At 35.8% G+C, this 13,379-nt stretch overlaps 1 long non-coding RNA gene across 2 annotated transcripts; it reads left to right on the top strand.

The window, feature by feature from the left end:
* Nucleotides 1-1,782: 1,782 nt before the first annotated feature.
* On the top strand, nt 1,783-12,608 carry LOC115837536. Of its 2 annotated transcripts, none has more exons than XR_004032549.1 (3): nt 1,783-1,842; nt 6,182-6,374; nt 11,526-12,608. It is a non-coding gene; the product is annotated as an uncharacterized LOC115837536 (long non-coding RNA). The 2 variants fall into 2 exon arrangements; XR_004032550.1 differs by lacking the exon at nt 1,783-1,842 and adding an exon at nt 5,283-5,390.
* Nucleotides 12,609-13,379: the final 771 nt, after the last annotated feature.

Below are 13,379 nucleotides of genomic sequence, written 5' to 3'. Positions count from 1 at the left end.
CATTTAAAGAGAGTTATGATAAACTCTAGCAGCAGAAAAGAAAGTGGTAAGGTCCCAGGAATACGGATGATGGAAGATTAAGAAGCAACATGAAGAACCTGGGTGTGAGAGGGCCACAAGCTACAGAATAAGATTATCAGTAGAAGGTATTACAATGGTAATAAAGCATAGTTTTTCTACTTCAATAGTATCTAGATCTCTTCACATTTGGGGGCAGGTCATATCTCTTTTTGTTATTGAAAAGGTCCATCGGCCAATGGGATGATTAAAGCATATTGACTGTAACCTATCTGCCCAGAATTTAGGTAAAAATATGGGAATGAATCTTGTTGCAACTTTAAAAAAAATGAGTGGACTGTCCTCAAGCATAGTAATCTAAGTAATGTATCACAAAAAAAATAATTAATCTCTGAACCATACACACACACCTTTGATTTTCCAACAAAGCAATGCATTTTCTAAACCCAAGATCTTTGTTTTTAAATACTGTAGGAGTCAGGATGGGACCAGGCTTGGTGGCTAACACCTATAACCTCAGCACTTTGGGAAGGTGAGGTAGGAGGATCTCTTGAGGCCAGGAATATAAGACTAGCCTAGGCAACATAGTGAGAACTTGTCTATACAGAAAAAAAAAAAAAATTAAAAATTAGCTAGGCATGGTAGTGTGCACCTGTAGTCCCAGCCACTCCAGTGGCAGAGATGGGAAGATCACTTGAGCCAGGAGTTGGAAGCTACAGTGATTTGTGATCATTCCACTGCACTCCAGCCTCAGTGACAGAGCAAGATCCTGTCTCAAAACAACAACAACAGAAACATAAAAAATATAAATACAATCAGAGTCAGGATACTTATAGAATTAATGAACAAATTAATCTTTTTATTGTTGCTGTTACCTTAAATCCTTTTTTTTTTTTTGAGACGGAGTCTCAGCTCTGTCCCCCAGGCTGGAGTGCAGTGGCAGGATCTCAGCTCACTACAACCTCTGCCTCCTAGGTTCACGCCATTCTCCTGCCTCAACCTCCCGAGTAGCTGGGACTACAGGCGCACGCTACAATGCTCCGTTAATTTTTTGTATTTTTAGTAGAGACGGGGTTTCACTGTGTTAGCCAGGATGGTATCGATCTCCTGACCTCATGATCCGCCCGCCTTGGCCTCCCAAAGTGCTGGAATTACAGGCGTGAGCCACCGGGCCCAGCCCTTAAATCCTTTTATCTGAAATAATTTAGAGGTGACAGGTATATAAATTGGCAGAACTACGTAATTTTAATTAAAAGTATTATTTGATTTCCCCTGATGAAGGCAGAATGTCTTCCTCTAAATTCCCAAAATATCAAATTAATACCTTAATTATCTAACTCCCGCATTCTCTTTTGTAGTATAGGTGTTTACTTACGCGTTTTATTATAATTTCCCTACTGCTAGTTCAGTGAGTTCGTGATCTGTGCCTTATTCATCCGTATATTCCCTAAGAGCAGAGTTAAATTATTTTTTAGAACTGGTTTTATAAAAATACAGTAAGTAAAAGCATTCCTTCAAAGTTCTAAGAATATTTTGTGGACTCAATCACCATTTATTAGAGTACTATAAAATATTTTTCATTTTATGAAACTAGGATTGTGGAAACCTGCATTCCAAAGCCCCACCTCACGAGTGGTCTGTGACCAACAAACCTTTTATCTATTCTCAATACTTTCTTTGAATATAATGCTTTCTTTGAATACAATGCTTTCTTTCTTCCATGCAATTGAATTCTGTCATCAGCCCTCTGCACATTCAAGATGGGTGGAGCTAGGGAAAGGCTTCACGGAAAGGGTTTCATCTTTGTGAACATTCACCACACTGGTAAGTTCTATAGCAAAGACTTCCGTGGATTTTGTTGAGTTGTAGTTTTCTTTTTAATAATGATATAGTTAATCCATTAAAATAATAATATTACACCAAATCTGATTTCATATTTCTTTTCCTAAAGTAGACAATTCTCAAGTTATTTAGTGAAGTGCTAACTGCTTTATATTGACAGACTACCACTGTTCAGCAATCTATATTTGCAGCCTGCCAAACGAAAGCAATAGTTGGATCCTCTTTGTTGTTCATGGTATTTTAAATTACAAATGATGTTGATTTTAATCGTCTTTACTCTATTCACTCACAAAGCTGGATGCTGTACAAGTCGGCTCTCAGATTTTGTATAAAATACTTTTTATTGGGCTTAGCACTTGCACAGCACTTTATACCTTCAAAATACTTTGTAAACATTAACTAGTCAATTCTTACAAAAAAAAGGAAGAAGAAAACAAATCCTGATCGTATGTGTAAATCAGGTCTAGAGAAAAGAGTTTTCCTATAGCTTAAATTTGAAGGCAAGGTATTTATTTGGTGGTTTATTTTTAAACCAATAGAGTATATTTCAGGAAATGATGATCAGTTCTTCACTTTCCATTATAACAAAGCACATAATTTCAATTTTATTAATCACATAAAATATAGAAGTATTAATATTATTAATGACCAGTAGAACGTATGCCATATGACAAAGCTCCTAAATATATTGAATGCTGCTTTGGACCCTACACAAAGAAAATGTTTTGTGGCAGTTAATAAAACTCAACTTGTCTCAGAGGATTGACATGTATGAGTCACTGCTTCTTTCTGTCCTGTAAGCAGCAACAACTTCCCTGGTATAGACACAGGTAAAACTAGCTTGGTCCAAACCTAAATGAGTCCCCAAGTTCACATTAAATATATAAAAATATATAGCACAGCAGGGTCAAACTAATGTATTATTTAAAGAGGGCACTATAAATTTTGTGTCTGCTTTTCTTTTTTTTTTTTTTTTTTTGAGACGGAGTCTCGCTCTGTCGCCCAGGCTGGAGTGCAGTGGCACAATCTCGGCTCACTGCAAGCTCCGCCTCCCGGGTTCACGCCATTCTCCTGCCTCAGCCTCTCCGTGTAGCTGGGACTACAGGCGCCCACCACCACGCCCGGCTAATTTTTTGTATTTTTAGTAGAGACGGGGTTTCACCGTGGTCTCGATCTCCTGACCTCGTGATCCGCCCGCCTCGGCCTCCCAAAGTGCTGGGATTACAACCGTGAGCCACCGCGCCCGGCCTTGTGTCTGCTTTTCTAAGTAAAATACATCTTCTGGCTTCATTGGTTGTGCTCTTCCTCCATTCACTTTTATAAAGATTCCCTCATTTTAACCTATGCTTTCAAAAGGAAAAGTTTGTATATTCCTCTTGGAAAATAACATGCTTACTCTGATCATAAAAGAAACTCCATGATAAGCCTAAAATGTTATTAATAGTAAATGTTGTATTGAGTATTGATTGGGGATTTTTTAATCATGTTATAATGAAAAGGAAAAAAATTGTAATTTTGCCACTTAAAAATTTGGAAATTGAAAACAGAAAGACAAAGGTCATATCAAGAAAAAACTTCAAGGCTGAGGGTATAAAGGGAAACCGTTTCAATTTGATAGTCGATTGTGCTGTGACCATAACTCAGAAAGCTGTCTGTGATATATGTTAAGGAAAGCCTGCACTATATTTTCAACAATTAAACAACTAGAATGCCATAAAATATACTCTTAAAAATTTTAGACAAATTAAATTTAGCAGAGTTTGAGCAAATAATGATTCACAGATCAGGAAGCACTCAGAACCAGAAGAGGTTCACAGAGCTCGACCCAGCAATGTGGGCAGGCAATATTTATAGACAGAAAAAGAAAGTGACATACAGAAATAGATTGGTTATAGCTAGGTGTTTCCCTTATATGAGCCTGGTCTGAATAGTTGGCGGCCTCTGATTATTAGCTGAATCGTGGCTGCTGTGATTGGCTGTGACTCAGCTATTTGTTATAAGAATATACTCTTAATTTAGGTTGCAGTTTGTTTACATCTTTAAGTTAGGTTGCAGTTTGCTTATATACTAAGTTAGGTCATAGTTTGCTATCCACAGAGACAGCTTTAGGCCAAATTTAATTTTATTTCACATTAGTCACAATTAAAAGCTATATGCCTGAAGGTTTAGATTTTAATTAGGAAACACTGCAAGTTTACTGATGTATTGAAAATAATGTTTTTACATTCCTTAAAAAATCTTTATCAAGGGAGGACAAGTTAGAGACTGAAACTTGAGATAAGTTACTGAAATTGCAAAATAAAAGCTATGGATAAACCAAAGTGATCTCACAATCTTCAGACTCCTTTCTTCTGTGTAAGCATCACAAGATTTACTTATGATAAATTAATGGTAATATTATGCACATCCATCAGAGTTTGTGACAGATTTAGGACAATTTTTTTTTTTTTTTTTTTTTTTGACGGAGTCTTGCTCTATCTCCTAGGCTGGAGTGCAGTAGCGCAAGCTCGGCTCGCTGAGCTCCGGCTCCGCCTCCCGGGTTCTCGCCATTCTCCCGCCTCAGCCTCCCCAGTAGCTGGGACTACAGGCGCCCGCCCCCACGCTCGGCTAATTTTGTTTTTGTATTTTTAGTAGAGACGGGGTTTCACAGTGATAGCCAGGATGGTCTCGATCTCCTGACCTCGTGATCCGCTTGCCGCGGCCTCCCAAAGTGCTGGGATTACAGGCGTGAGCCACTGCGCCCGGCGGACATATTTAGGACAATCTTAAAAAATGCAAAAAAAAAAAAAAAAAACCAACCATATACTAATGCAGTAGGATTTTTACATTGGATTTTATATCTTGTTAATATCATCAATATTATTACCTTATCATGTTTGGGTATAACTGCAAAAACATTATTTGATTTTTAAGGTAGGGTATTTGTTTTTGCACACATATAGAAGACTAATGTTCCAAATAGAAAAAAGAAGCTGTAATAAACTTTAATATTAAAGTTTAGGAGAGCAATAGTAACATTCTGGAAACGAATCTGTTTCTATGAATTCATTATATGACATCTAAAAGTAAATTTTAAAAATCCCTTTAGATAATATTTTATGTACACATTTTAATTCCTAAATCACTATTTTAAACTTTCCCTCCAGAAATGTATCTCTTCTCAGATGCCAACTCTTTACCATGTACTCAAGAAAGAGGTTAAATAGATCGGATAATAAATTTGGAATTAAGCTGAAAACAAGCGATCACTTAGGATGTGATTTCTGCAGCCCCAAGAAGGACCTTTGACTAAAAATAAATAAATAAAAATACCCTTTCCCTGGTCTCAAATGCCTCAATTTCTACAACTTCGGATTTCTGGGTTGACTATTTTGTTAAGAAGACCACACTTTAAGCTGTGAAATTCTGGAGCCACCAAACAATGTTATTTACTTGACAGATTCTGCCTAGTAATTGTCTAAGATACAGATGAAAATTGATCACTAATGAAGACCGTTAACTCAAAACCTGGCCATATCTCGTATAACAAGGTATGGCACAGTTTCTATTTTATAGCTTCCACATATACCTTGATGGGAGATTGTCATTGACATAATAAAATGTGAAACAGCAGGAAAATATTATAAGCCAAAGAGGTAGCCTATTTTAACAATCCACTGTCAGGAAAATTTTCCACACATCAGACCTAAATCTCTCCATCAACAGCTAAGTACATTTAAGGGCATTCTCAGTTGTTCTTTTGGCTGATTTCCTCTTTTTCTTATGGTTAGGACTTTATATGTTCAAAGAGCTTTTCAACCACATTTACTAGCGTTTCTTCACAAATATGCCTGCAGTTTAATACTTTTTTCCACTATGTTACAAATCCTGACGTTGGAGCACAGAGATATTAAGAAGTATGTTCAAGGTTACACAGCAAGTTAAAAGCCCAGCAGGGAATAGGCTCCACAGCACCTGAGTTTTCAGACTGCTGTTTAGCCAGCTGGGCCACTGTCACAGGACGCTCACGACACAATGAATGAAGAAAGAGAGAAAAAAAACCTGAACTAGAAAATAAAATTATGAAAACAGAAAATGTATTATTATTAAAATCATAGTTTCTTTTTCCACAGATATAAATAAACCATGATGCAATGCTTATCATGCAGCCTCTGGGTAGACTTGCAGACTGATTAATTTACCCTTGTCTGTCTTCATACTCTTCTACCCATTTTTATCAGGGCATAAAATAAGTTAGGAAGTAGATCCTATATCTGATGGCCAAAATGAGGCGTGTTCTATTGCCTTGTTTTTGGGTCTCATAAATGTGGAATTTTTTCAGGGTATGTCTGAGCTCTTCTGCTCAACCTCCTTCCAGCTCTCTATTTCCCAGTCTTCATGATGGGTATCAAGAAAAGAGAAAATAAGAAAGACTTGGCATTTGAGTTTTGAAGGTTAGAGCTACATATTTGGTGATCAAGAGCTCTCAAACTGCACCTGGATACTAATTCTGAATGGAAGCTTACAATTGTAAGGTAAGAAATATGACTAAGTGGTGAAACAGCAGGAACCTCAATAACTCCCACATAAAGATGTTTCTATACTTAAATCTAATCGGAGAGGCCTCATAATTCCTAAGATTCCTCAGTCAAGAGGCATTCTTGAATGCCCTTAGTATGTCAAGATCTGAGGTAGGTGATAGGGAACAGCCACAAAAAAAGTTCTATTCAAGAGCAATAACCTAATTCTGTTTGAAGTGTCAGAAGAGTCTTCACAGAAGAAATGATATTTGAAGCTGAGACTTGAAGGACACATAAGAGTTAGCCAGATTGAAGAGGATAGGGAGAAGAGTTTTCAGGCTTTGGGGATCAGTACATGCAAAGGAACAAAGGCTAAAAAGGGCATAGGACACTGAAGTTATCATAAAAGTCCAATAAAGCTACAGGAAGAGACAAAAAGATGACAAGTGAACTTTGAGGGGTAAGCAGGGAACGGGACATGACAGGTCCTATAGGTAATGATGAGTTGTTTTTTTTTTCACTTTATTCTTATGCCACAGAAAGCCCTAATACATTTTAAGAGGGAAATAATATGATTATATTTAAAATTTTTTAAAAATCACTCAGGTTTCTGTATGTATTATCTGTTTTTCATGTTCTTTTCATGTCCATTTGCAGGTGTTTAGCTCTTACTCTACACAAATCCTTTTTGTGTGAGGAAGATGTGGCTGTTGAGAGAGTCAAGTAATTGAATGATGTGAATTTCCTGGAGTTTCCATAAGTTCCTGTAAATTTAGCCTCCAACTGAAATAAACCAACTGGTACTCTTGTGAAATTCAAAATTATGCTATCATCAGCTAAGCTGAATGAAAAGAAATTAGACATGAAAGTCATAGGCAGCCCTTTTTAAAATTGTATCTTTTATAGAAACATCATTATATGGAACAATTGAAAGAAGCCAATTTAATTGAATGTGCATTTTTAAGACAGTTCAACAAAAGCATAACTAGCAGAAGTACAAAAAATTCTGAATCAGTTAAAAGACTATCCTCAGAATATGAGATTAAAATCCACATACGAGCCATGAAATAAAAGTCAGAAGTATGAACTATAGCATAACATACAATTGATATTCAAACCCATTAAAACAATATCTAAGACTAATAAAATACTACTTTAAACAACTTATCAAAATCATCCATTCTTTTGTAGCATGCCTTTATAGTTGCATCACAGTCATCAAATATAAATAACATTAAACATTTAATTACAAGTAACTTGTAACTCTTTTGGCCCAGTGCATATGCCCAGCTTTTTATTTAAATTTGTATTTAGTTTCACTTAACCTTTTAACCTTTTGAATTAATGGCAAATATGTCAAGGCATTAATAACTTTTTTTTTTTTTAGATGGAGTCTTGCTCTGTCACCCAGGCTGGAGTGCAGTGGTGCAATCTTGGCTCACTGCAACCTCCACCTCTGGGTTCAAGTGATTCTCTTGTCTCAGCCTCCCAAGTAGCTGGGACTACAGGCGTGTGTCACCATGCCTGGCTAATTTTTGTATTTTTAGTAGAGACGGGGTTTCACCATATTGGCCAGACTGGTCTCCGCCTCCCAAAGTGCTGGGATTACAGGCGTGAGCCACCATGCCCAGCCCTTAATAACATTTTATGTAGATTGTATTTTAACAATTACCAGGCCTACATAAAATGTCCCTGCTTTGGAAGATATTTTTTTTAAGCATAAAATGATGAATTAGCAATTCCCTATAATAAAGTGATTCATGTTTATTACTTAAAATTTTTTCATAGCAATAGAAATTCAAGCAAAACGATCACAGTAATCTATTTTAAAAGTCACTTAACGACAATATAAGGATCAGAATTGACTTTTGATGCCTAGCTCCTTGTATTGATTTCCTAAATTATTCTGATCAAGAACAGCCATTACTCAGAAAAGTTAGAAGAACATTAAGATCTAGTTTTTCAGACTACTAGAATATTCTAAAATTCCGAAAAAGAAAGAACAAAGATTCTAATTTCAGAGGCTTTTAAAATGCCTAGTTTCAGTAGGTCTCAATTGTAAAGATTCCATTTTAACAGCATGGGTAAAATAAAATACGTTTTGCTAGCACCTACTGCTGCAGATGTGCATCTGAAGTAAAAGAATATACTTTGAAAAGTGTAAAATGGCATGTAAATGAAAAGTATTATAAATCACATTTCATAAACTCAGTTGATCGAGAAATGTAATTATAGTTTTCTAAAAAATAATTTTATTTGGAGTCCAGATTCCTCCCTGTGGTAGAACTTAATCTAGGCAATTCACCACCATCTCCCCATTCTCCTATTTCCTACCTCTGGAATGTGTTCACAGATTAAAAGAATGAGTGCGCAGTGTAAAGGTGTACTTTGCCGGGATCGTTAGGTATGCCCTGAGCATCTACTGAGGTGCCTCTGGTCACATCGTTCCTTCAGTCTTAGTTCATGCACATTATTTTAAATCATTTGTCTTTCCAAACCATCAAGTCAAGCCCAGGTTTTCCTAATATATTAGTATCCTTCTGCGGTCCACAGGACTTTTCTTTGACAAGCACCACTTAAGTCTGTGGAGCCAAGTTTCTGTCTATTCCTCTGCCACTGGTGTGCATCTTCCACCCCTCCCAGGCTATCACAGGTGCCCAGAAACTCTGCCAAGTTTTCCTAAGACCTTCTCTATTCGGGGCTTGTTTCTGATGCCATGTTGCCACCTCCCTGAGCATTACCCTGAAATGAGGAAGAAATAAAGTCCTGGGACCACTTGTACATGCACCCTACTTAGAATTTCTGTCTCCATTCCTCCGGCTCAGGCTGGGAGATGTAGTGTGAGGCCCTTCTCCTTCTCAGATACCCACCACTGTCTAAACTCTACTAGATTTGTCTTGATACCCTCTTACCATGTTGTTACGGAATCTCCTTTAGCCTCAGGGAAAGAAAACCTTGTTCTTATAATAGGTAAGAACTTTAATCTGCCAAATCTATATTATCAAAAAATCCTCTACTTATTAACCTCATTCAACTCAGCAATTCAGGCATAACTGCAATCATTTTAGGCTTCTTTACCCAAGATTGCATTAGATTTCAAGAGGCTGTGCCAGGGCAGGGAAGACAACCATTTAAACAGAGACTTCAGCTACATTTAACTCCAGTAGGTCCACAAACATCAGTCCAGGTAGGTACAATTAAACTAGCCCTTTTCCAGCTGCAGGGCTTCTTCAGAAACTCCTGTCCTTTCATTTACTTATATGACTTAGCCAGAGATACAGGGGCTCATTCTGTTATTTGGGGCCCATAGTGAAGCATGAAACTTCTGCACTCCATCTGTTTATCCCTGACCAAACATGTCTTAAAGCCTTCTCTGGGTCCTAACATTGTGCTTTATTCAGAAAGGGAAGGACGAGGCATCTATGTCCCCAGATTGCCCCAAAACATTATTGCTTCACCCAGGCCCATTCCTGGCAAGCAATGGCTCCCAACACCTTTTCCTTAGGAATCCATCCTATCTACATATTTATTATTTTGTGGCACAATTATTTTTCTTCTTGGAGTATAGGAGGTAAAAAGGAGCCATAACCCTTGGCTATCAATTTGAATTGGCTACTTGAATGTGAAAATTCAGAATTAATGTGCTCTGTTTTCTCTGCTTTCTGTGGTCTTATCCCTTTTCTGAAACAAGGCAGGTGAATGCTGAGCTTCTGAATGAAGAAAGTTTCCATAGGAGAAGGAAACTGTTAAAAATAAGTTATAGATAACAATTCAAAATATCATGCTATTGCATCATTATTCTCCTCATTACTCTATTTGGGTTTTAGTTACTCCACTCAGAAACATAAAATTTATTTTGTATTCAAATTGATTAGTCCTTTTATTGTCTTTATGATTTTTACCTTTGGAATTTTTCATGGGATCAGTAACCTGGTTTACAGAAAACAGTATTAAATAGGTTGAGGAAAGCTAGGCTACATTAAGTAAACTGTCTTCCTTTTAGTTCTTTAATATTAAGGAATAAAAATGCATGGCACACACAATAAAGACCACACTAAGTAGATGATAAATATGAAGATTTGTATAAATTGCAAGGTTTTATATAAATATTATATTATTATAATCTGAGCTCCTAGGAAATATATATCCTCAGTGATCTAAACGGTATTATCACTGTCAGTAGAAAAGGGAGAGGAAACATTTACCAGTTTGGATAAAATGAAAAAATATATATATAGAGAGAGAGAAAACTGCATCTTTTTGTTCCAAACACAAACCATCCACAAACACATCAAAAGTGTTCTGATTCCCTACCTGTGCAATAGAATATATAAGAAAATGTAATGTTCCCAGTAATTCAGCATGTAACAAAAGCTATATGTTATTTATCTTTAGCTACCGTTGTTCTTTCAACTTGGTCATAAAATATATAGATCTAGCTATTAATATATTGTGATTTCTCCATATTGACATTGTTATCTTGTACGCAAAATATTGTCATATTGAATGTTATTCCAATGGTATGTTTTTAACATTTGGAAAAGTACAGGACAATGACAGGAGAACTGGAGTCAAAAATCCCTGAGCAAACAAGGATGTTCACCCACATCTCCAACACTGAATTGAAATTGCAGGCTTGACTAATCATTTGCTACTCCAGTCTTGAGTCTTCCCAATTATAATGATAAAGATAAAGTAAAAAGCACCTGAAGCAGACATAGCAGGACTTTAATTCCAAGACTGCCCTGTTTTTTTTTTTAATAGCTTTATAAGTTCAATGTGCACTTAGCTTTCCATAAGAATCACTTATCTACTAGTAATTTCCAGTCCTCAAGAAATGCAGAGAAATTGGGATGGCCTTAGCATAAATTCTCCTCTTTCACAAGACGTAACTAGAAAAAACCCATAGGAGAATTGTGGTTTTTGAAATAAAAGTAGTCAAATTACACTGATATATAAAGAAATGGCAATTTATGTTTGATGAGGTATACATCTTTATAGAATGGATTGAAAAAGACCAATATTAATGTGATCTAGACTACATAAAACTCCAAATTTATTGTGTAATTATATACTTAAATATCATACCAACACTTTGTTTTGTTCATTTTTAAGGTTACCATATTTTTATAGAAAAAAAAAACTTAAATTTCCTCTTTCTTCCAGAATGTAAGACATCAGACCCTAAAGAACCAAAGTTGTTATTTCTGTGGAAGACCAGCCAACCTATTCTTACAGCTGAAACAAGGAATCTGGCCTGCAAACAATGTGTTAAGGCATTCTCCAAGTTTCAAAACAAGAGTACACCATTTTGAAGGCCTATAAATAGAAAGAATTTTTCAAATATTAATTCAGTAATGACCTCTGTCTTTGGAAAAGATAATTGCAATGTGTTACTGTGAACCAATTTAAACCTGTATTTCTCATTGCATTTAATATTTAATTTTACTTTTTATCATTATATATCAACAGTTCTTTCTGGAGCAAAGCAATCTTATTTGACTTTTTTTTTTAACCTTATAGTGCACACACACGTATGTGCAGGGTTATTTAAACGAGGAAACATTTACATCAAAATGTGCAAAGAGTTATCCTGGAATAGAAATGCTGAAAATATATTTTCAAGAAGTTTTAAAATTCTAGGCTGGCCTCAATGTATTCAGTAGCATGTCAGAAACAGAAAAAAGTTTAATCTCTCCATTTGCTTATTCCTATTAACATACATAGAAAAAAAAGTTGCTCTAAACCTAATGCCTATGCAATATGTTTGTTTCCTGATGCCGATGGTAAATCATAACTGGGCACTTGGTTATATTTTTTAATGTTCTACATTTCTAGCACTGCTACTGTGTTCACAACGAGCTTTATATCTGACAGTAATTTTATTTTCAGGTTCAGTCATATGATGCCTTTCTATAGGAATAGGTTCTATCACAGGAGCAAATTATTTGAATCTAGTTTAACAGACTCAGCAATTCACCTCAGTTTTATCTTGGGCATTTTGTATTCCTTTGCCTAAACCTAGTGGCTATGTAACAATTCAATTACCAAAGTCCTTCATCCAGAAAGTGCCGTTGATTTCCAGTAATTCTTATTCTGTTTGATGTCTTTTTTTTTCCTCCTAGTTTAACACATGGCAGCTGGTGTTGACTGAGTTTAAAATCTTGAAATAAGCCTGGCACTGTGTCAGTACATAGGTTAAAAAATGAAACAAAAATATTTAATAAAATATACAATAGAAATGGAAAATAAGATTAGCAGTGGCATTTCTTGTCATAAGGGCATTTTCTGTCTATGCACACAAAATAAAACAAGCTCAGTGCAGCTGAAGAAGAGAGGAAAGAGAGATGGTATAAACTGAAAGATGAAAAGGCAGAGAGTGAGTGTACAGAAGCATGTTGAGAGCATGCAGCCAGCTGGCAAGAAAAGGCAACTCGAAGAGCCTCAGAAGGTAAAACCTCAGTTGGCAGATAAAGTGGGTAAGAAGCAAGTTTTGAAATAAAGTAGCAATAGCATAAGCAACTTGAAGGAAGATGAAAAGAGCAAGGTGATAAAAGTATGGAAGAGTCTTTGGAGATTATTAGTAATTTTAGGGAATTACAATGATGAAAAGTTATAAGGGAAAAAGACTTTACATATTCTTTAATAAAAGAAAATTACCTGTCAAAATCTGTCTGCATAGACACTAGTATTAGATTCTCTTTCTTCAAGAAAAAGGCATGTCTGCTGGTCAGATTGAGGTTCATCTATCCTCCATTTCTCTAAATAATGTTTTTCTGATAAAATATGCAAATACACACATACACATATATATTTTGTGTGTATATTATATGTATATGTGTGTGTGTACACATACCTATACACAGAATAAACACTCTGGAACTAAAATTTCAAAGAAAGTCAAAGAAAATAGACAATAGTGGAACTCCACAAAACTTAACCAGTAAGCTGAAAGTGTAACAAATTTAAAATTAATTTCCATAAATCTTCTACATACATTAATTATATCTACAAATAATA

This window comes from Nomascus leucogenys, chromosome 2 (assembly GCF_006542625.1).
Source record: "Nomascus leucogenys isolate Asia chromosome 2, Asia_NLE_v1, whole genome shotgun sequence".
Taxonomy (NCBI): Eukaryota; Metazoa; Chordata; class Mammalia; order Primates; family Hylobatidae; genus Nomascus; species Nomascus leucogenys.
Note: the sequence above shows the minus strand (reverse complement) of the source record. Positions and strands in the feature narration are given on the sequence as shown.